The sequence below is a fragment of the Belonocnema kinseyi genome, chromosome 2 (assembly GCF_010883055.1).
Source record: "Belonocnema kinseyi isolate 2016_QV_RU_SX_M_011 chromosome 2, B_treatae_v1, whole genome shotgun sequence".
Lineage (NCBI taxonomy): Eukaryota > Metazoa > Arthropoda > Insecta > Hymenoptera > Cynipidae > Belonocnema > Belonocnema kinseyi.
The window spans coordinates 175,309,539-175,335,742 of NC_046658.1; positions in this window are offsets into that span (position 1 = coordinate 175,309,539).

Below are 26,204 nucleotides of genomic sequence, written 5' to 3' on the forward strand. Positions count from 1 at the left end.
TATCAAATGTATTGTACTATTATTGTTTGTTTTGTCTACCGCGTCGTATTTCCATAAGTTTTATTTCATTATTTTTCAACTTATTTTTTTCAAATGAAAGAAGATTTAGTTGTCCTAAACAGCTTTTTTCCATTTTTTGTTCGTATCTTGTATCGTTCATCAAAAAATTTCATTTTAATTTTAAGTATTTTTGATTATTAAATGAAAAAAATACTATTTCTATCAAACAAATATTTATTAAAGATTCATAGTCCTTTTTTGGTTGATCGAATTTTGTCTTTTTAGTTTTTTGATAGCTTGCGTCGTTTGTGAAAAACTTTAATTAAATTATTTTATGATTAGAAACAAATTTCTAGCTTTTTGTTCTGTTGAACACTTTTGTCTAATTATTTTTTCTGTAGCTTGTTTCGTTTTTCTAAGAATCACATGCTTTAATTTTAATGTTGTTTTTTATGAATGAAACAAAAACTGCGGATCCTATCAAAAAATGATTCTAGTCAATTTTTTTTACGAATGAAACAAAACTACGTGTCCCATAAAAATTGATCCATAACGAATTTGCTGATATTTTTTTAGAAGGTCCACAAAACCAACTTTTTCTTGTCCTTCTCTCTATGTATTTGTTTTTTGGGACAAAATTTTCATTTTCGTTTTTTTTTAATTTTGTAAATGCTATGACTGTTAATATTCGTTTTATAGAGAAAACAAACTTGTTGAGATAAATTGTTCGGCTTCTTATGTACTACAAATAAACGTACAGAAAATCTGTCAATGAAAAAAAAATGAACTGATAAATTTTCGAAATACTCTCATCAAACCTAACATAAGTAAAAATTTGTATGAAGAAGGAAAAATAAGCAATCATTTTAAAATTTAAATTGAGTACTGTCAAATCATGAAGAAAAAATTCATCTTATTGACTTTTTGAAATCTAAATTAGTTAAAAGTTAATAATTTAATTAGTAATATTGGGTGTTTCAGAATTGAAATAAATAAATTTTAGAATTTCAGCAATGAAATAGTAATTTTTACGAAAGTCAATTTGTGAAAATATTGACCAATTTCTTAGTGACGTTGATTAATAACACAGACACAACAAATAAAATTTTTCTGAACTTTTGAACAAACTACGTTGCTCTTATGTTTTTGATGTTGGTAAATCAGAATCCGGTAGCTGTTTGGCTCTGTCTGGTCATAATTTTTTCTAACCTCAAAAAACACCCAAAAATAGCCCTTTTTGGTCATAACCAATGTAACCCGACCTCGCTTTTGCAGGTTCTTCGGCTCGATGGATTCAACTATAATATTAATTAATTCCTGTTCAGAGATTATCTGCTCCTAACCTCAAAATCGTATAACATAATCTTAAAACTGCCCCAAATTAACCAGAACAAATGATCTTTCAGTTTTAGGGGCAAAATAAGCACAAAAAAGTTATCTTATGGTTTCCCTGGCGGACCGAAGGAACCGAATGGAGCCTCTACAAAGTACCCGTAAGACCCAATTCGGTTCCTTTCTAAAAGACTAAAAAAAAACAGCAAGATCAACTTTTAAACTGTTGAAATTCGGATTCTACGTTAAATTTTATATTAGAAACTGAAGGAGCAATCGCAATACTTTTCTTTTAAGGGTTCAATTTAAAAAAAATGTCTTTAACTTCTGCTGAAGGTGACTTGAAGCGCATCCATAATAGCTCAAGTAGTATGTTGAGCGCGAAGTTTAAAAATAAAATTCTTTCTCACTTGCATCGCATCGCTGTTGTCTGAGGTTTCCACTGTTGGTGCTAGCAGCCAGAAAAAATTCTTAAAGTTACCGACGGAACGCTTATTATCCGCTACTAAGAGAAGATGAGTTTCGAGTGAAAATTTTAACGTAGAATCCGAATTTCAACAATTTAGAAGTTGATTTTGCTCTTTTTTTTAGTTTTTTAAAAAGAAACCGAATGGGGACCCAATGGGGTCTTTACGGGTACTTTGTAGAGGTTCCATTCGGTTCTTTCGGTCCACCAGGGTTTTCCGGTCGCTGAATCAATCTGAGGCCTTTTTTACTTGTAAAGGTTTAAGTTCATACCTAACCTCAAAATATATTTTCCTAAATTGCCAGATGAATCCGTTTGTTATTCTACTACGATCAATGGCCAAATTTGCATTTTTTCCAGGTTACTTTGATTGATTCTATCTTTTCTCGTACCCCTTTTTGTCATAATCTATGGCTAACCTAAAAATAGTCGAACATAACATTAAAAATTTCCCCAATTTGAAAATATTATTTTAAATTCTACATTTTTTAAGAAGATTGCCCCAAATTGAAAAAAAAAATCATAATGTCCAGGTTTAACACTCTTAAAAAAGCATAGTTAATGTAATTTCTGTTATACCCAATCGAAAACATACAATAGATAGCTTGATTAAATAAGAATTTAAATATTAGAAAGAAAGTTTTTTGAATTTTATGATGGACATATGTAATGCACTTATATTATACTTTGAAATCAAAAATCTTGAAGGAATATTTTCAATAGGCCTCAATCAACTTAGACCATATAAAATGGAATGAACGAATTGCACTTTAATATTTTAAATATATTTTTTAACATTATAAATTAATAAATTTTTTTGTCTATTCACAGGAACATCATCAAGTACGGCGCCGAAAACAAGGGACTTTCTGCGACTTGTGGGGTTGCCTAGAAATGATGCAAATCACGAAGGTAGTCCTGGTTCAAAATAAAACTAACCTCATAAAAATTAAGAAAATATAATAATAATGCCATTTTACATTTTATAACTTATCGATTTTGTGCGAAAATTTAGTTTCGCGGGATTACTGAAATCTTGAAGTTTTTGAATTTACTGATTGATAAAAATTGGATTCTTTAATGGTCAATTTAAAATCATGATTGATATTTGCAGTAAAAATTTTATTTTTTATGTTTATAATTTTTTGGTTTCCATTTCGTGCAGCCCAACTTATATCGAACTTATAAGATGCGGAATAGTCCAGATTGACAAAATCTTGGCATGTTACAAGAAAATCAAGAAAAACCAAACTAGTGAAAATTGCTTTGCTTTATTTGTGACTTTTCCAGCAAAAGTAAATGAAATATAAAAAAAAATTAAAGCAACATTTTTCATTTCAAAAAGATGAAAAATTTTGTTTCAGAACAATATTTATGATAAGATGCATATCTTTCTTTTTAAGCGTGAAAAATATAATGAAAAATAAAAAATCTCACTTTGCATTCAAGCAATGCAAGATAAGAACAATATAAGTCGGCCAAAATGGTTTTTTCAGAAAATTTCTACACATTTTTTGTTGACCGTTTTTTCAATGGACGCATGGTTTCGGTTTTACATTTAAATTTGTCCGAAACGCGAAATGCGTCAATCATAAATGATGAGAATGCTATAAATTATTACAAACTTGTATACACTTTATTTATAATTTAAATCCAAACTACGTGTCCTATAAAAGAGTGATTCATGACAAATTTGTAGCTCTTTTTAGGGTAAACCATTTTTGTTAAATCATTTTTTTTTCTAAACTTGTTTCGTTTTTCCACAATTGTGTTTTCAATGTCATTTTTCACGGATAAAACAAAAAGTACGCATCCCATCAAGAATTGATTTTTAGCAAATTTGTAGATCTTTTTTAGGATCACGATTTTCCTTAATACATTTTTTTATAGATACTGCATAGTTTTACTAGAAAATGGAATTTTTCATTTTTCATGATTTTTGGTGCTATCAAAATTTAAATTTTCGATTTTCTAACAAAATCAAAAAATTTGTTTTTATAATATTTTAGGGCTTTTAAAAAGCAATGTTTTTCTTTTCTTAATTTTTTTTCATATCGTGCGTTGTTTGGCTTAAAATGCTGATTTTCCCTTGATTTTTAAAATTGAAAAAATGCTATAACTCTAAAAAATTTCTTTTTCTCGAAACCAGTCATGAAGATAATTTTTGCGTCCGTTTTCACACTATAAATATCGGTAAATAGAATTTTCATATTCAAAAAAAGGTGGTCTCAACTATTGTCAAAATTCGCCCATTTTTTGAATTTTATCCAAAATAGCTGGTTAACGAACTCGTCCTTTCATTTAGGACCTACAAAAGTGCACCATAGATTGATTTGATCAGTTCATTTTTTCGAGAGTTATCGTGTTTACGGACGAACGGCCAGACGGATGGACAGACAGACGCAATTGTAGAAAATTGATTTTGTGATTCAGAGAGTCTCGAAACGAGGAGATCCGTTGAAAAACTGTAGTATCAAATTTCGGAGAATTCTAATATTTTCTTGGTTATGAATGATGAGAATGTAAAACGTGTGGGTCTTATCAAAAAATAGTTTGAAAAAAATGTTGTAGATATAATTTAGGCGAACAATTTTGTATAAAAAAGGTTTTATTTTAGTTTGTACCAATTTTCAAACAAAAATTTATTTTTTATGATAATTTTATTTTTGACGTTCAAAATGAAAACGATGGGTCCTATAAAAAACGAATTTATAAGACAATTTTTAGATCTTATTTTATAAACATCTATTGTCTTTTCTTTTTATGTACCTTGTGCCATTTTTCTCAAAATCATAATTTAACAAAAAACATTTTTTACGATTAAAACCAAAACGGTGGTTTGGATCAGAAATTAATTTATAACTTTTAATCCAATTTTTGGAAAAAATTAATCAAATAACATTTACATTGCAACTACGTTAAAATTTACAACCACATGCACAATTTATGATATACCAACATACGATTGTATGCTTAAAAAAATACAATCCTCTATTTCTTGTTGCAGAACTAGATTCACAAGTCGAGCGTTTGCCGGATGGGGAACCCGCTCCACATTTTTCTCGTAGCAGATCTTCTAATTATCATGAAAAAAATTTTCCAGAAAGAACTCTTCGTCTGTACAGACCTCGTTCTTCTTGCAGTTCCCCTCCTCCTGACGTGCATCGTCTTCGTGAGAGATCGAGGTCTCCTCCTGATAATCATCCCTTCTCTTTCATACTTGGATTTACACTAGAAGAACTCAGATTCATTCGACTCGTTCCCAACAAAAATCAAAACCGGACATTCGAACTTCGAAGATACACTTTTCCTCCCGATAAACCACTTCGATTGAGAACAAAATTCTTTCGCCTTTCGTCCATTCCAACTGGAGAAAAAATTGTATTATCAACGTCCAATGGGGAGATCTTCGCAATCGTCGAAAAATTAAATAGACAAACGATTCTTCGCGCAATATATAAACCTTTGTCGGAACTAGGTTTTGACAATGTCAGTAAACGGGCAAAAATAAACATGAACAGCGGCACAATTAAAGAAATGACCCCAGAAGAAATCGCGGAATGTCCATCAAGCAACAATAACCCAATCATGAAGAATTTTAGAGTATTTCGTGTTTGAAACACATTTCTTTACACCGCTTTCAACCTTAAACCCCAGATGAGGTCATGGAAAAATCGAAGATGGCTCTGATGGCTATAATAACGATTATGATGAATAAACTTGTAGTTTTTATTTTAAAAATAAAGTCCTAAAACTTTTTGATGAAGCTGGTATTTCAATCACAAAATGGTTAATTTTTATTATAAGTTGAAATTGAAGCTCCTTGATTTTGATTTTATTAGATATTTCAAACTGATCCACAGTCAAATAAACCCTGAAGATTGTTAGTTTGAGATGCTATTTAAAGTTTAAATTTTGTCAATTCTACAATCGTTTTTTAGAAATATTAAAGTTCAACTAATATAAACTATACTTCCTCAATAACAAAATTTAAATTCAATTTTTAATTGTAATTAATATTAGAATAAAATACAAATATTTCCTAATAGTTTTGCTATGATCATTTCCCTAAAGCTGAAGAGAAAGCTTCAAAGACCTCGAAATAGTTTTGACCGATTGTCATATATTTGGTTCTAATGAGCGGTTTTACAATGATATTTGAAAAAATAATTATTTTATTTTAACTTTCAAGTATTTAAATCAACAGAGAGATTAAGCCATAGGCTTGCTTCTTTTGTTTCGTCTTATGCATTAAAACAAAAGGTTGCTTAAATCAAATAAATGGAATACTAAATAACTCCATTCAAATATTTTTTTGATCGAAAGAAATTTTTTTACAACAGAAATGATTCTTTCATTTGAAAATTAAATTTCATACGTCAAACAAATTTTGTTCCAACAATAACATATTTTATCGTGCGAGGTTCAGTACTATATTCTGAGTGTAGCCATCCCAATGATCACTTTTTGAAAATAATTGAGTTCACTTTTTTTGCAATTCAAAAATTCTCTGTACAATTATTCGGAATATATAAAAATACAAACATTTTCTCAAAATTAGTTTTTTTCATAAAAAAAATTACCACAGTTATAGCACCTACAAAATTAAAAAAAATAAACAAGAATTAAGAATGTTAATCTAAATATCGCACGATTTAAAAAAAAACGAAGAAAATAAGAACGTTACTTTTGAAGGCCTTACAATTTTATCATAAAAAGCTTTTTAATTCTTTCAAAAACTTGAAATGGAATTTTTGGCGGGACAAAAAATACTGAAAAGTGTAAAATTATTTAAATTATTTAAAATTTAAATCGTAAAAAATAACATTAAAAAAAAACAAAATAAATTTATGCAAAGACGACATGAGTTGCTTTAAGACGTTTAATAACAGTGTAATAAATATAAAATACATTTAATATAATAGTGTTTCACATTGTGCAGAAAAATTCACATTTTAGACGAAATTGAGTGCGAAGCACAAGATAAGTAACGAGAATGTTTTCGTTAAAGCCGAAGGAGCTTTAACAAAAGAACATTCACATTCACCAACTTGCAGCTATCCAGAGTGAAGAGCGAGAACCAACAGTCGCGCAATGAGAATTTGCGCACGAAGTGGGCAGATTTTAGTAATATATAAAGATGTTCTTATATATAATTTCCGGATGTACAATTTTTTTATCCTTGAAACATCAAATCGTAACATCTTAGATATTAAAATATTCAGGCGTCTGTTTATTCTCTAATGAGGTGTACGTCGTGTGTCTTGAGGACACAAAGAGACCCAAACGATAACAGCTTTCTTCATCAATCTAGCAAGTTCCTTGGCACTTCTTGGCACGCGGGTATGGCTATATGGTTACGAATTAGCTATAGTTTCGCACCTTCGAGAGCACCGATCACCAGGACAATTACTTTAACTAAATATTTTGGATACAGTCGTTACATCTCCCCATTAAGTTCTTGGTACATCTCCTACAAGTTACTTTTTTCGGTATAAGTATAGTGCCTCTTAACTCAAGACATTGCGCAATTGGCGTTTCCACCGGAAGTGCTTGATACCATCTAGTTCTGCAGCGAAACAGTTCTTCGTATACTTGAGTGATTTTTTACCTCTTCGTCAGTGATTGATCGACATTCCTCCTCAGATGTTATGAGGTTATCGCAAAACTCCTTGAATCGGATATTATCAGTATCTTTCTTAAACTGCTGATTATCCCTGATCCATTCCTCCCTTTTTTCTATTCGCCTACATGCTTCAGATAACACCCGTATTTTCGCTACAATATACTTAATTGTCAAGAGCTTGGACTTTTTCAGTGTGTGATTTAGGATTCTCAGTTCTTGAAAGAACTTTCGAACCCTTTCCGTGAACGGTCTAAAAGATGTTATGTGATCAGTCACACACTGAAGAAGGGACGCATTCTGTTTTGCACATTCAATCTTTTTGTTCAGTTAATACAAGCTTCTTTTCATCATTGAATCCAGCGTCGGTTTTGCCTAGGATTTGAAACAGCCATAGCGCTCGCAACACCATAAATGAACAACTGATGGTCAAGAGGTTGGACTCCTTCGAGATATTGAGGCTTAGGAGAAACCTACATGTCAATGCTCCTACTTATTCTAAGAATGCTATCATCTATCGGAAGGTGCCTGCTTTCCTTAGTTGGTCTCAATATGGCTTCCTGATCTTCGTCGACAGTTTGTTCGAGGAGCGGTGGGAAAGCTCTTCGCGTACATATCGAATGTTCAAGGAATAGGAACGTTGATTTGATACTTGCTCAAGCTCTGGGAGTTTCTGGCACCACAAAGTGTGCATACGCGCCGTAAAGCCTCCGCGAGCAGGGTGAATGCTGGCATCTTAGCAGTCTAGCAAGTCTACCTTGGGTTTAATTCGTCCACTTAATACAGGCGTTTCGCCGATTGGTCGCCCTATTTCCATCTGAATTATATCCAGCACTCCGAACTCTAGGGTGATCGGCACTGTTTGCTGACCGATTTTCGCACGTGTATCCCAGAGTCACGGTTTAAAATACCTCGTCCAGGTGCAGTTCAGCTTTTCGCATGATTGTCAGGCCTGCCCATCGTAGTTACACTTTCGGGATCACCCCTGGACAATTTTCTGCGACTGCTGGTTAATTATTATAACTATATCCGCAACCCAAAGACACTATCGGTGACTTTCTCATAGACATGGTGCCACGACCCGGATATACATACATGTGTGAATTTGTGGTGTGCTTGTGTGCGTATATTTGTGTACCTGTTTACGTGCGTGTGGCCACCCATCTCACGGCCGTAGGTGTAATTTACCATATCTTGTGATTGTAGTTTTAAAATTGTAGATCGCTGTACTATAGTTAATAGTCCAAGTTTATATCCAGTTACATGTATATTTTTTACTATCGGGGATGTAAAATATAATTGCGGCAGAATTGGGATATTAGGTGTACTTAGCGCTATTATATTTTGATACTTCTGCATACTGCGCTAAACTAAACGAAATGCAAAAAACATCGTAGACAGAACAAATTTGTATCTTAGAAGTTTAACACTATTAATTGATAAGACGTATATAGTTAAAAAATATTAGAAGAAAAATTCTTAAATTAAAGAAAGAAATGGTTGTTTCTAAATTTTTGGGGCAACTAAAATAAAATAATGATAAAGAATAATATGTTTACTTTATTTGGCAATAAATGAATAAACCGTTTTCTTAAGACGTACAGAAATTGAAAGCACATACAAATGAATATATGTAATAGAATTCAACGTAATATATATTGCTTCAAAAAACACACATTGACAATTTTAATTCAGGAAAAAAGTTTCCGGTTTTTTTCCGGTCTGAAGAAATTTGCCAACAGCCATTAAAACTAAATAATTGGAGCTTTTATAGCTTAATATTTTTCCTCTTTATTTGATAAAATCAGAACTGCGAATGAAAGTATTTGAAGTGAAACTTTTTATAACTAAAAACTTTAAAATTAAGGCTCAAAACATTTTTTATTTTGAAATTTTCTAGCCAAATGTTCACTAATTTATACGCCTAATTTGCAAGGTATTAACATATTTAATTGAGAAAATTTTAGATCTAATTCCATTAGAACACAAAAGTGTATACATTAGGCTTCAATCAATTTAACAGTTCAAATATTTCTGGTAAAAAATTTAAATCTACGTTGTGAACCATTTTTCATTGCATAAATTATAGATGAATCTCAATTCGTAGATTTTCAAAATTTGTTTGATGGAATTACTTGTTTCAAAAATTCCACATTTTCGATAAACAGTCAAACATTGATAAATTTCAAAGAATTTCTCTTTTTTTGAGATAAAAATTTTTGCAATTGAACGGATTGAAAGTGAAATATTTCAGATTCAAACAATATTTGCTTAAGATTTATTGTGAAGTAAAAATGATTGATCAATAAACAGAGTTAGAATCATATTGCAAAATCAATTTTATTTTAATTTATAATATTTGTACTAGATTTATGCTAATAGCTAATCAACGTAAAGAGGTTTCAAATAAAAATCTAAAACATAAAAGCTTTTTAAACTTTTTATAGCTTAAGTCTTTAAAACAGCATTTTAAAATTTCTGAAATGAAAAAGAAACGTTTGAGAGTTAAGACAATTAATGAAAAAATTTCAACAAAAAAAATTCCAGAATTACACAATGTGCAATGAATGATTTTATTATTCAAAAAGTTAGCAATTTAAATTTCAGAAAGAATTTAGCTAGAACTTACTTTAAAGTGAAGTATATCATGTAACATGAAATTTGTGATATTCCAAGCGTTTGGCCACATTTTTCTTCTGAAAATTAAAAAAATTCCAGTTCGAAACGAAATTCGCGCTCTCATTTCCTAGTTTTTCAGGGTCTCAGAAAACGTCCGGCGATTTTCCCTATTTGCAGTATAGCGACAGACACCTACAGGACGAAAATCTTCTTCATACACGATATACTCTAAAATTTTTTGTGATTGGGTGATTGTTGCTTGATGGACATTCTGCAGCTTCTTCTGGTCTCATTTCTTCAACTGCTCCGCTGAAAATGTTTATTTTCGCCCGTCTTCCACCTCTCAAATAAGAAGGGATGGTAAGAGGTTTATATATTGCACGAAAAATTGTTTGTCTCTTTAATTTGTCCACTATTGCAAAGACATCCCCATTGGACGTTGATAATACAATTTGTTCTTCGGGTGGAATGGGCTTAAGTTCACAATTTTTCGTTCTCAATTGCATTTGTTTATCAGGAGGAAAATAGTATCTTCGAAGTTCAAATCTCCGATTCTGATTCTTGTTGGGAATAAGTCGAATAAATCTAAGTTCTTCAAGTTTAAATCCAAGTATTACAGAAAAGGGATGAATAGCAGAAGGGGACCTGGATCTCTCACGAAGACGAAGCATGTCAGGCGGACGAGGAGACCTGGAAGATGAAGGAGGGCTGTCAGGAGGAAAAGTTCTTTCTGGTGAACGGCTTTCGAAAGAATTAGAGGGTCTGCTAAGAGAAATAACAGTAATAGGTTCACCTTCACGCAAACATTCGATCCGTGAACTTAGTTCTGCAAAAGAAATAGAGAATTGCATTTCTTTAAGTAAACAATTGTATGTTGTTATATAATAAGTTTTAAATGTGATTTTATTATTTAAAGTAGTTTTAATTATACTTGTCAACTGTTTTCAACATTTTTATCGAGTTCTGCAAAATATTTACAGAAACACCGTAAATGCTAGTTGATTTATTTGATACAAAAATCAGTTTGAAAGTTCAGTACTCTAGATAAGGATTTATAATTTCAGTCAGAATTAGAAGATAGAATAAAAGAAAATAGAAAAAAGTGTCGCGAATAGCGTGTTTAAACTTGCAAGCTGCAATAAAAAATTTTTATATATGGACTATTGAGGTGAACTTTTCATAGAAAACTATGGCTACCATCATTATTTGTATGTTCCTGAGGCACGCCCACGAGTCGCAGAAAGTCCCTTGTTTTCGGTGACGAACTGGCTGATATTTCTGTAAGAAGGCAACACAATTTATGAATTTGTAAGCTTGAAAATTGATTTAAAATACCAAAAGCGCAATACCATAATTCTATTTAATTTCATCTGAATCAGTAGAGGCATATTAGGAACTTTCCTTCAATTATGCTAAAGAATAGTTTACGTGCATTAAATGCATTACACATATCACGGAATTGAAACAAAATTCTTTTATCACATGTAAAGTTTCCTTTGATTGAGTCATCTACGGTGGGATTTGAATGGAGTTTAATGCAAATTACGTTAACTCCGCTTCTTAAAGAATATGAGCTGGCATTTATAAAATATTTTTCTAATTCCGAGAAGTGTTCTTGAAAAAATGTAGAACTCCAAATACAGTCAAACTCGGACATAGTGCGCCCGGATGTAACACTTTCAAGAATAGACTCCGCGACGCGGTTAAGGGTTGAGGTGCTGCGAAGGGGAGAGGGCAGTGTTTCCTTAGGCCTGACAAAACAGGAGCGTTTCAGTAAGACACTGTAACCTTACGGCCTACCTGTGTATCTGCATCATAATGCAAAGACAGTTCAATCGAAGCGGGAGACATACACATAGCAAATAAGCACGATAGCGAGCTCGTGTCGACCAGCAGTGGAGCTCCGATGCTTGAAGCCTACTCAAGACGACAAGACTGATTCACTGAACGGACTATTTTATATGATCAAATAACCCTATCTTTTAAATTGACAACAGCGCTATCTGGCAGGTAAATATGTATTCCGAAGTTTTACATGAATTATTTATCAAGAGATTACTTTCTAACATTTAATTTAAATTTCTTTTGAATTATTGGCGCTGTTTTAGTTACTCAATAGGCTCTATGATTAGACAAAGCAGACAAAAAGGAAGGGTTGGAAAGACAGAGACAGAGTATGATCGTTTCGAGACGAAAAATAAGACCTGTCATTGGAACAAAATCTGATCATTTCTGTCTAACGCACATGGCAGAAAGAGGTGTTCGATTGACTTTAAGCATTTGAGTCTAGCTATAGTATTTTGTGATGTCAAACTGTCAAATGTTAAATAAAGAATTCTAAAAACTGTGTTTTTTGTCGACATTTAATCTAATTTTTATAAAGTTAATTAATTTTCTGCTAAATAACTTCTTTCTATATCTAGTTATAAAACAGAATAGTACGCTATGTATTATCTGCTATGCAAAAGTGCGCGTGAAAAGTGTTTCGGTGAAAAAAGTGAAGTGCTCTTTGATGCTGCTGTCTTTGAATAGTTAAATCAACTAAGCGAAAGAGTATCTTGGTCAAATATTCAAGAGAAAGTTTAAATTATTCGGTTTGACTCTATCTATATGCTTCAGGAAGAGTTGAATTTCTCTAATGACCCGTGACATTAAATCGAGGCAAATGCAAATTTTTGTTATGAGAACACGATTTTGCAATACTCTCTACTTTATTGAAACAATGATAAAGGCACTATTGTGAAATTTTGAATTAGCTACATCGCCTCCACCAGTCTTAAGTATGTAGAACTGTTTACTTTAAAATTTAAAGCAAGAAATATTTACACATCTTATTATTTTTAATAATCACGAAATTCAATAATAAAACCAACACATAAATGGAAACTTTAAAAATTAAGACAAATGATAATCCGCACAAATAAGAATTAGGAAAAGGGTAATTAAGAACTATACAAAAAATAATAAACGGCTATTCGGAAATATACAAATGAGTGCATATGCTAACTCAGAAAAATACAAATGGTATGAACTAGTAATTCCGGAAAAGTAACATTTGCAAAGAATTTCTATTTTTTATCCTTTTCTAGTACTTCTCAAGAACTTGGAACTAACTGAAAAGCAGATCACGGTCTACTTCATAAGCTGATCGCCGTACTTCGATTCAAAAATTTATGACTTATTTTGAAAAGATCTTAACTTATTATAAGCAGGCAGGAGTCTACTCCCCTCCCTGGCCAAGAAAGTAGTTCAACTTGAATAGCAAACCCCGAGAATTATGAAAAGAAATTATCTTTTAAAAATAGAATTTGGTAAAACTATGGATCAGATTTGATTAGTTGCCATTTTATTAGGCCAGTACTAGAAGCTTTTAAAAAGTTTAGAAAAATTGAATTAAAGTTTAACGCAAGGCTTTGGACCAGCATTAATGGCCAATAATACTATAAAATATGTGAATTTCAACATGATACGAGTGCTTGTGAGTTTTAGGTTGTATTAATTCATAAATAATGCCTTATATATTTAAAATATTCTTCTACATTTGTGCTGTTTAAGCATGAAAACAATGTAAGATAGTTTAATCTACAGGGTGTTTAAAAAGTCCCGGGACGGTTGGATATTTCATCAGGTAAAATATTTTTCAAAAAAGTGAAGGTCATTCCTGAAGTAAATTTCAACGAGGAATTCAATGGTGACCTTCATTTTAAACTTGAAGTTGATCTTCATGGTTTTTTGAAGGTCAACTTAAAAAAAAATGGAAACCCCCTTTTTTACATCTGCAATCGATAGAGCGAAAAATTCTACGTTCAGGTACATACCCAAGTTATAGGTCAATTGTAACGTTCAAGGTCAGTTAGAGGTTATTCGAAATTAACAAAGTTTTCCAAGAGGTCAGTGCAATTCCTGAAGTAAACTTCAACGAGAAATTCATTGGTGAGCTCTGTATTGATCTTGGTTACAGCGTTTCGAATATTGTAAAATCATAAGGAAATTTTCCATTAAAAGTTCCAGGTGTTCTGGTGGGAGTTCTGTTCCTCCCCGAAGAATTATACAGTCCTATACCATTTTTGATACCTAAGTCAATACTTAAGGCGATATCATAAGTCGAATACAGTTTTTCCATACAAATATTAAGAATCGAAACTAAATTGACGTATTACGAGAACATACTTACTATCTTTCGCTAAACGATTATTATGGCCCAAGCTAAACTTTCGGGACAAGAGAGGGTATCTGTAATAATAAGGCGTGGTTGGGAAGATCGAGTTCGATAATATGATCAAGCTCGTTTACTTTTTAATCACACTTTTCATAATGGAGAAGGGTTAAATCCTGTCTCAAAATCAACAATTGAAAAAACTGTAAGGCGCTTTATGAATCATGGATCTATCAACGACCTTCAGAGAACTGGTCGGCCAAAATCTGCAGGATCTGAGGAGATGCAAATGGACATAGCTCACGCATTTGTTGAAAACCCACACCTTAGTTTACGTCGAACTAGTGATGAGCGTAACGTTGCTCCTGAGACAGTGGGCAATATCTCAAAAAGCATTTATTTCCATCCTTACAAAATTCATCTGGTACAAGAGCTTTATGAAGACGATCCTGATGGTCGGGTTGAATTTTGGGAAATTATGATGGACACAATTGATAGAGATCCTCTTTTCATGTACAATCCAGTATTTTCAGATGAATCTACTTTCACTTTAAAAGGTGAAGTTAACAGGCAAGATTGCAGATATTGGTCCGACACAAATCCTGATTGGATGTTGGAGAGTCACACACAATATCCACAAAAGATTAATGTTTGGGCCGGTATCTCATTACGGTAGGGAGGTTCGAGCATATTTGGATACTCAGCTCCCTCAAAGTTGGATTGGAAGAAGGGGTGAAATCGAGTAGCCTGCCAGATCCCCTGATCTGACGCCTCTCCATTATTTTCTTTGGGGTTATTTAAAGAGCAAAGTACACTCAACGCAACTACAAAGCTCAGACGAATTGTAGAATCGGATTCTGCAACAGGCTACTTTGATTGATAGGGAGATGATTCGTGATGCTATAACTCATTTTTACAATCGCATAGCTTTTTGTCAGGAAGCTCAAGGTTTTCAGTTCGAATATCTTCGTTGAAGCGTAAGGGGTAAGCAGACTAACGCTAATCAAGCACCCCGAAACGTGAGAGGCAAGGGGATTCACACTAATAAAGCACCCCAAAGGGAACAGACTTTACTACGTCCACGTCGTTGTTCCTCGGTAATTCTAAACGTAAACGTAAGCTGTTTGAAAAAAAAACATTTAAAAAACCTTGAAGATCATCAACAAGATCAATACAGAGCTCACCAATGAATTTCTCGTTGAAATTTACTTCAGGAATTGCACTGACTTCTTGGAAAACTTTGTTAATTTTAAATAACCTCTAATTGACCTTAAACATAACAATTGACCTATGACTTGGGTACGTACCTGAACGTAGAATTTTCCGCTCTTTCGAGTGCGATGTAAAAAAGTGGGTTTCCATTTAAAAAAAAACAAAGTTGACCTTCAAAAAGCCATGAAGGTCAACTTCAAGGTCAAAATGAAGGTCACCATTAAACTTCTCTTTGAAATTTACTTCAGGAATGACCTTCACTTTTTTGAAAAATATTTTACCTGAGGAAATATCCAACCATCCCGGGACTTTTTAGGCACCCTGTAGGCATGTGGTAAGTGAATTATGCCAATCTTTCTATTATCCTTAGGTAGATAAAAGAATGCAACTAGTTTACTTTATTCTTACCAACAGAATTAAGGACAATGATCAACGTTATCACCACTTCAGAAAAGATCCTCATTATTTCAAAATACCGGGAAAGCTGGTCACCGTCGAATTTTGAGAACGCTTCAACTAATAAATGTTCTGGTTTGTCCGATATATATAAATATATGATATTTGCAGATGTTAATATTTTCCCCTTCGTGAGTAAAGATCGCAAATGATTCAGATCTGATGTTTAGAGACGTCGTAACTGTTCTTTTGCATTGCATAATTTATTCATGTAGATAATTCCTCGCAACTGCTTTTTCTTGAAAAAATCAGATGATTTATAGTTGAAGGGAATTTAGACTTCCACCAGAGGTGTTAAGTTGCTAAATTGGACCTATATAGCCACATGAGAAGACTTGCTTTTGAATTAAAATCTCTCTTTGACCAATGAGCTAATGTCGTTTAGTAAAAAATTATGAATATCAATTAGTTGAAATATTTACTATAGTTAAGTCTTCAAAAACAAGCCTTTAATAATAAAAAAGGTGTTTAGAAATATAAAACGTCGCAAATTAAATAGTATAATATAAAACCGCGATTGTGTACCACTTTTAAAAATATTATAACAATGATACGGAAGGCATTATTTTGAATCTTTTAAGTAAATTACGGTAATACCGCCAATTTCAACATATCAGCTGGTTATTTCTTCTTCGAGAAAATATTATAATTGTGTACACACTTAATCCCTTTCACATTACTCTATCAATAAATTCGATAGTACTTGATAAGACTCATAGCCAATAATAAATTAATTTCTAAAATAAAAAAAAGATGTGTCAAAAAACGTCTTCCCTAGACTGTTTATAAAAATTTATAATACATAAAAATTCGATTTAAAATGTGTCATAAAGAAATTAAAATAAGATTCATCTTGCGCTTGATCAAGATATGAGTATCACTCCTAAAAAAGTTATATGTTTATAAATCCTGAGATCATTTTCAGAAATCATTTCATGCAAATTTATGAATTAATTTGACATGCCTTTGTAACTTTCTGCAAGCGCGATAGACTCCGGAAACTAGATTTTAAAGAATAAATAGCCTAATGACAGGTTAATTGATAAAACAACCTATTCTAAAATAGTTTTTTTTTTGCACGAAAAAAATAAATAATCAAAGTTTGAAGCTTCAAAATTTCGAAAGACAGTCCTTCCTTCTAGATGGTCTAAAGAGCCATCAAGAATTTTTCCACAGAAGAGCAAAGAACCCATCGCAGAGGTCTAACCTAATTAGTAACCGTTGGCGTCTTTATTTAAAATGTTTGAATGTGCAAGTCAAATTTTTACAACAAATCATAAATTTAAAGTGCATTAGAATATTAGGACTGATTGAAAATTCACATTTAAGATGCAAAGAGATATTTCTTTCTTTAAATTAAAAATCGATCATTTATTTTTAAAGGAAGAAATCTAATAAGTTATTTAAATTTCACTTCATAAGTGGTCCTTGTGAGAAAAAAAATTAGTTTTAATAACTTTACTCTTATTATTTGATGTACATAATTGCTTTTCACATATAATCATTTTAAATAAGCGCGCCAACCTTAACGAATCCGGTTGCCGACGTGATGCAGTGTTAAAGGATACGAGAGTTGGAAGCACCATCGTACAGAGCTCCAATGTTTGAAGCATGACAATTTAGTGCAGTGCAGTGACGCCGCACCGTACGCTTAGCCTTTCGTGCTCCAAAAAATAAATCGTCAAAGTGCACTGTTTTGCATGTTAAATAATGTCATACACACATCGCTATTCACCCAAAATAATATAGCTTTCAGTGTTCATGTACGCTCGAACTCCATAACTCCGAGCTAATCACTAATACTAAATTCTAATATTAAATAGAACCACACTGTTGAGCACATGCGCAGTTGAAAAACCGCAATCTTGAACGTCAAGCGCTAGCGAGTGCCTCTAAATGGTTCTCTAAACTCTAAACTAAACTCTAAACTCTAAATGGTTAGAAACATACATAGATTCCTTTACAGAAAGCCATCGCAAAAAGTCATGTCGCTTACAGCTATAAAGTTGTCGTCCTTTTTTTTCCTTGAAGATTCAAATGACGATCGAGAGAGCCAAGCCACTAGCGAACCCTCCTGGATTAGCTACTATGCAGGTATATGTTTATGATCTTGAACATGTTTCTGTACATGGACCCACACCTTAATTAGCTCTGAAAGGGAAGTCGTACGGGAGCATTCAAAGGCTATATCACATACAGATTCCTTTACAGAATCCTGTACAGTTTTCATCGCCAAATTCCTGTACAGGAAGCATTAAGATTAACTGTACAGGTTCAGGTGCAGCTTTGTGTTAGGACATTAAGACATAAAGTTCATAGAAAATTCATGTATTCAGACTGATACCTACACGTCTCCTCCCACCATAGCCCATCTCAAAAGCAATCGGTCATCAACTCCCTTGTATAAAGAGCTGTCTCCATGACAGATAAAGATAACTTAAAAACAGAATTGCCAAACGTTAAACAAATCTTATATAGAACGATTACACAATCAAACAAATTGATAAAGCAATAAGAAAATACATTCAGATAAGCCAGTCAGCACAAACTACGAAAGAAGGAGGGGGCAAAACGTCCACCATCTTACCCTACATACAAGTCGTCACAGAACAAATAGGAGAAAAACTCAACAAACAGAACATCTAAACCATATTTAAATTACCTGCAAAAATGGAACAAAAGAGAAAAGAGAACCCTCAGTGAGCCAGGAGTATATAAAATCACTTGTTTTTGTAGCAAAGTCTATATTAGAGAAACCGGGAGAGCGGTGAGCCAACGTATGAAAGAACATGAGAGTAAAGTCAGGTCAAGACATTTCACATAATCAGCATTAGCTGAGCACCATGTCGAAATGGGACGTAACATTTTATTTGACAAAACAACAGTCAGGGCAAAAACACACAATATCTTTCTAAGAAAACTTAAAGAAGCAATCAAAATCTTAAAACACCCTAATAACATCAATGGGAACAATGGATACAATACCAATTCGATTTAGCTTCCGTCGTCATCGTTTTTTTAAAAGGTTGAAACCCGACATATCTCTTTTTATTAAAACCAATCATCGTGAAAGAAATAAATCTATTAATAAGCTAGTTATTAAGCTCTATGAGCGCCTGAAAGAGCATTTGACAATAGTCAGATGCATGAAAGAGCGTATGATCTTGTGGCGGACAAGGTTTGCCGTAACATCTGACAAAAGGCAGGTGACTGCCAGCTATGTCACGACGAATTGAAGAGAACATAAGGTGAAACGCCTTTTTTAAAAAACTTTAAACTCTTTGCTTAGATGCTGTTATTTGATTTCGAGCAGGTAATAAAATTAATTATAGGATGTTATTGTTTGATGGTATACTGGTCCAAAATTTATATAAGAAAACTTTAACGTTTAGCCTTCCAACGAAAGGCCTCTTCAGTCACAAATTTAAAATTTAATTTTAGCACATAATTTATCAAATGTGGTGAAAGAATTCTATTATTCGTACAACGTAGAATGATATACGCAGTTATATGACTGAAGAGGCTCTTGGGCGTAGGGCGAAACGTTGAAGTTTCAGTAAATAAATTTTAGGCCAATATAACAAGAAGCAATGATATCGTCTAATTAAACTCTTTGCCTCTTTAGAAGAGGAACTTTGGATTTGAAAAATGTCTCTAGGTCCAGTTACAGAACGGAAGACTAGGAAATGCAAGATCGCGTGACGATTAGGATTTTAAATGCCTGTGTGGTTAAAATGGCCCTTAGAAAAGGGTATCACTAAATTCTCAGAAAAATTTCGGTTTTCGAAATTATCCTGGAATAATAAGATCCACTTGACCAATATGCTGGACGCTCATATTACTATAAGTCATACTCAATATTTCCAGTCAAATATTTTTTGATGGAAATTTTGTTTATAAAAGAAATGATTTTTTCATTTAAAAAACAATCGATAATGAGGGGCTTTTTCATATTATTAAGTTATTTTTAAATTTAGACATCATTTTATTTTAAATTGTAGTAAGTATGAACATTTCTTAAAAAATAATGTTGTCTGGGTACATCGTTAAAATTGTGTTTCTTCAAAGTTTTATGTTGAAAGAAAACAAGAAAACAAATAGGAACGAAAAGGAAGTTTCGTCCCGTTTCTGTTCAAACTTTGCTACATAACACCTAACTGTTACATAATTTTGACATTATGTCTACGTAGTTTCATTATTTTTTAATCCTTTTAATGCTTACCCAATTCACATGCGATGCGAAACAAACTTCAAACCAAAATTTTTTATCTCAAAAGGATCTACAAATTTATTTGACATCTTTACTTGATAAGACGGCTTATTTAGATGTGCAGAAAGTAATTACGTATTCATTAAATATAAAAAAGTTTAAAATATTGTAGGGCTTCAATAAAAGCAGGATCGTCGTTCTAATGCAGCACAAAATTGCCCGTTTTTTCCGGTTCAAACAAATTTATCACGGTCACAGAAATAGATGATTTAAGCTCTTGAAGTTAATAATCATTTTATTTCAGGTGACAAAAATTAACATTAAAAATTGGACTATTGATTATATTTCGTATATACAAATTCGGAACATTCACTCACAAATTGAAATGGTTTTCCAATGGAACAATTAAAATCGCAACGTTCGAAGCTTAAAGTTAGCACCCTAAAATGTTAATAATTCGCTTTCTATTTTAAATCGTTCAAGATTACTTTTTTTAGTTTTCGAAACTTTATTTGAAATTTCTTATTAAACTCTTAGTGCTGCACGTCAATGGGACAAAAACCGGAGTTCATAAAGATCATTTGAAGATTCTTTAAATCCAGTTTTTTTCTAAGTCACAATATACGAGTAGGCACATCTGAAACTTGGCATACAAAATCGACATGACTTGAGGCAGGTTAACGAGCAAAAAATTTTGTACATACTCTTAAGCTTCTCGTTATCCCTGCAAAATAAAAATTTTAAAGTAAGATATGAATATGAAGGTTTGTTCAGTGATCATATTTCCTCCTCTATTCTCAACAATCTGCTCACATGTGCGCGCATTATTTCTACTTGTGATAACACCGTAGTTCAAGTCGATCTGTGTCTTACCTTCCGCCCCTGACTACCAATCAACCGCACTCATTTTACTTCTATCGTTTAAATGAAGCAAACACTGTCAGAGAAATGAAATTCTTATTTCAATGCTTTGCACAAGTTGGTGGTCTGGCAAAGATGCAGGTTAAATATTGAAATATCGAAATGTTGAATGTTTTATGTTTGGAGCTTTGAATATTAACCAGTTTCAGAATACGACCTAGGATTTTGTCAAGTAACATTCAACAAATTTTTTTTTCTTATCATCTTTCGATAGCCAACTCTACTGTGTTAACTTTATTTTGCATTTATGAATGATGTGTAGAAATTCATTTCTGCAAAGTTGCTCACTGAGGATTGACTAGAAAAAAATAATCCAGCGAATATGAGCTTATATAATCTGTACTATAGCCATTTTTCGATTCATTATATGACTTGCATGTTGGTGGCGGTAGTGAGAAAGTGTGCAGTGACAGGCGGTGAGAAGTTTTTACGAAGTTTGTGTGCAAGGTTTGAGGGTGGAAGTCTAGGTGGTGAGTACCGTTGTGAGGGGTACATTGGGAAAATACAAATTAGGTGGTCAAAGTAAAGAGGAAAGGTAGAGCTAGTAGGGGAATTATAACGGGGGTCAGGGATGGATAATAAGAAGAAGTTAATGCAGAGGGAGATGGGGAGCGCGTATAACTGGAGGCTGTAAAGATAGGAGGGGTGATGTATAAGTTTGTGACTGTGTACAATAAGGATGGAATAGAAAAGATTAAAGAAAGGGTTTTAAGCATGGTAGAGGAGAAGGGTCATTAGGGGAGAGGGTGCCATGGACGAGACAGGCGTTAAAGAGGTAGCAGGAGCAGTTGGGAAACGTAAGCTTTGACAGGAAGTCCGTGGACGAGATATGTTAGGACATTAAAGAGAAAGTGAAAGGTTGTATGCAAAACAAGGTATCTGAGAAGAAGGAAAAGGAATGATGAAACCGTGGTGCGATAGGGAATGTAAAATGATGAAGAAAAAGATGAAAAAGAAGTACAGAAAGTAAAAGTAAGGAACCGCGAAAAGGGAGGAGTGCGTAGAAATGAGGATGGAGTTTGGGGCGATGGGTAAAAAGAAAGAGCAGCACGTCTTGCAGCACGTGGTGGATAGAGTACTAACCATAAAGGGTGCCGAAGTGTACTCGTTTTTTGTAGATCTAAAGGGCGCCTTTCCTTCTGTGGATAGGGGGAGGTTGTGGGAGGCAATGGAAGACAAAAGAGTGAAGAGGGGCATGATCGAGAATGGTAGGGATGTATATGAGGAGACGAAAGATAGGGTGAGAGGAGCAGAGGAAATCTTGGAGGGCTTCGGAATGGATGTGGGGTTCAGGTAAGGGTGCCCACTTAGCCCGCATTTAACTCTAGCCTACTTCTGTCCAAGTATCTTCTCAACCTCTTTATCATCTCCTTTAAAGCCTCTTTGCTCTTTGCCATCAGCACTATGTCATCTGCATATGCTAGTGACCATATCCTGACTCCTCCTAACCTGACTCCTCCAACCGCTCCGGCCGCTAGCCTTTTTTCCTAATCCGCGCTCAAAATGGCAAAGAGCGTTGGGCTAAGTGAGCACCCTTGTCTCAACCTCCTATCCATCCAGAGTCTCTTAGAGATTCCCTCCCCTTCTCTCACCCTATCTTTCGTCTCTAATATACCTCCCTTATCCTCTCGAACAGGCCCCTCTTCACCTCTCTTTCTTTTATTGCCTCCCACACCCTCCCTCTATCTACTGAAGGGAACGCGCTCTTTATATCTACAAAAAACGCGTACACTTTGGCATACTTTTTGGTTAGTTTCCATCCACCACTTGTTGCAAGATATAAATATTGTCAAAAATGCTCCTTCTCTCTCTAAAGCCCGCTTGCTTTTCCGGAAATATTCCTTTCCCCTCAACATCCTTGCGCTGCCTACCTTCTAACACCATCGCATATATTTTGTACGCCGTATTCATGAGCGTAATTCCTCTATAATTTTCCTGCCTCTCCCTATCCCCTTCTTTATACATTGGAACGATCAACCTTTCCGTCCACCCTCTTGGGAATCCCATTCGCACTTTTTTTCTGCCACCTTTAGCCTTTGCCTTGCATCTTGTGTACCAAATAGCCACGCTTCGTTCTCTATCTCGTCCATCCCTGCTGTCTTAGATTTTTTCAACTTCCTTATTCGCTTCTCTATCTCCTCTTTATTAAGCTTCTCTCCATCTACCTCCCTAGCTTTTCTAATTCCCTCATCTCTCTTTCGTTTATTTGACCCCTGAAATGAATCCTTGAAAAATCTCCTCTATTCGTCGCTCCCTATCTTCTCACATATCCCAACCCTACGTTTCCTAAACCGAATAATTATCTTCTACACGTCCACCTCTGTCTTAACACTTCTCAACTCCTCTTCCACCTCTTTTTCTTATTCCTGCTCTTTCTTCTTACACATCAGCCTAAACTCCTTCCTCATTTCTACGTACTCTTTCTTTTTCGCGGTTCGTTTCTTCCACATCCTGTACATTTTACCTTTTTCTTCATCATTTTACATTCACTATCCCACCACGGCTTCACCATTCCTTTCTTCTTCTTCCTAAATACCTTCTTTTGCACACAACCTTTCACTTTCTCGTCTAGATCCTCCCATATCTTGTCTGCCGATTTCCCCTAAGAGCTTACGTTGCCCAACTGCTCCTTATACTTTTCTATCGCCTCTCTCGTCCATGACACCCTCTCCCCTAACGACCCTTCTTCTCCACCCTGTCTTCGCTAGCCCCCCCCCCTTTTATCCATAAACTTAATGGCTAATGGTCTGATTCAACCCTCCCTTTCACTTCGAATTTCTCTATCCCCTCTCACACTTGCATATTCATAATCACATAGTCTATCACTGATATACCCTTCTTACTTACAGACGTGAATTCTCTCACTTTGTCCCCTTTTACTATACCATCTGTCACCGTCCACCCTCTATACTCCATCCAGTCTCTTAGAATATCGCCCTTTTTATTTTTTACCTTATCCTCCAATTTTCTTTCAAAGTTCTCCTCTTCCCGGTACAGGCCCCTTTTTCGCCCAATTCTCGCATTAAATTCTTCCCCCTGTTACCGCCAAACCTTCATCTCTCTCTCCTAGTAAGTTTTCTACCCTTTCTTTAATCCGTTCTTTCATTCCTTATTGTACACAGTAACAAATTTAGAAATCGCACTTCTATCTTTAAAACCCTCATTTGCACGTCCTCCCCCTCCTACTCTTCATGAACTTCTTTCTCTAAGTAATCTTTAACCTCCGTTAGAATTCCCTACTAGCCCTTCCTTTGCTTTTTACGTTGACGGTCTCGTGTAGCCTCCACCAATACCCCCTTGGCAACTTTCGCTCTAGTCTATTCCATTTCTTTTTCTCTACCCACGTCTCTACCAGTCCAATCACATCAAATTCCTGAATATACCTCCAGAAATCCTCATTTTTCTTCTTTACCGCTGCTACGTTCCAGCACAACACCTTTAAGACTCCTCCACCCTGCTTTACTCCCACCCTCCTACTTCCCCCGAAATAAATTCCTGTGCACTTCCTTTAATACTTCCTTCTCCTCGCCCCATACCCACATTTTCTCGTCTATTTTTATTTTCAGATACCCTACCATCCCCGCTCTCCCTTCGCTCCTCTCTTTTCTAGCCCTGTCATTTAGAATTATTGAAGCATCCCTTTCCTTCCTCGTTAAATCTTGATCGATAAAAACCTTACTGTCCTTTATATTATTTTTCTTACGCATTACCCCCAATTTTTCTTCTCAGCTCTCCAATTCTATGAACGCCACTTCATTCTCCTTTCTCCCCTTTATCCTAACTTTCGTTAACTTGCCTTTTACGCACCCTATTCTCTGTAGCAGCACTTTCACCCTCTCCCTTTCTTCCCCGCTCTTCAGCTTGAATCCTCTAATCACTATATTATTTCTCCTATCTGCCTTCTCTCGTCTCTCCATCCTTAACTCCATTGCCCTTATACTTCCCCTATCCCCCATGTTAATTTCTTCCATTACAGACCTACCCTCCACCTTCTCCAGCCTTTTTTCCGCCCTTTTCTTCCACAAACTAATATCTTCTTCCATCTCTTTTAGTTTATCCTCTTTTTCCTTCCTTCTCGACACCAACTCCTTCTGCAATCCTTCTACTTTCCCCCTCAGCTCTTTTACTTCCTTTTCCCATATCTCATCTCTTATCCTCAGGTCCTCCATCATATTTTCCATCTGCTCCATAACCCCCCTTACGTCCTGCCTCAACCCTCTGATCCTACACCTACGTGTTCGTACGCTTTTTTTAATGGGACACTCTAGCCCGCTTTTCTCCGGACTCTCGTTGCTTTCCCTGTTTCTCTTCAAGAAATCCTCCCCCTCACTTGCACTGGACGCTTTCTCCCTTTTCTTTCCCTCTTTTCTCTCCCTCTTCTTTCGCTCCAATTCTTGCCCCTCCCTGACGTACCACTTGACACCGCCCTATAATTGTAGTATCTTTGCCCTATTTCACCCCTCTCATCCCCTTCAGACACCCTTTTCTCACCCCTTACATCCCTTAGCACCGCAAGAACCACCTTTGTCCGCCATGCCAGCCCAAATATTGGCGCAATATTTGTGTGAGAAAGGAAAGCAACGTAGTTAGAGACTTATAGCGAGAATGAGATGGAGTTGCATGGAAGGTTATAATAGGTTCTGTTTTCTAGAGAGAAGAAAATGTGTGAACTGTGCGGGAAAGGGGATTCAAAAGTTGAGCACTGGTTGGAGGAGTGTAAAGAGGTGAAAAGGAGTAAGAGAAGCATGGAGGTATTGTTGCATGAAAGGGTGAACAAAAGGGCAGTAGCATGGGTGAAGGGGGTCTAGGGTAAGATGGAGAAAAAAGAGAAGGAAGGAGGAAGAGAAATGGAGAAGGAAAGATTGTAAATAGGAGAGGAGGTAGATGTGAGAAAACTGTAAATTTTGTAAATAATAGTTCTGTATTAGGTGTTAACCGCGGAGACAATGGCTGGTAATGCAAGGCATAGCGGGAAAAGAGCGAATTGCCTGCGAGGCGAGGTGAGCCGCAGTGAGGAAGGTAGTTGCCAAGCGGACGTGTAACAAACGTAGCGAGAGCTGAAAGGCACCTAGGTTTGGTGACATGAACAGTGACTATTCACGGACGCTTTATGACACGCACACGTACAATGTCGTGCCAGAAATGCGCAGAGCTGCAGCACGTTTCGCATCGATCATTGTAAAAACCGACGGCCTAAATCTCGAAAAAA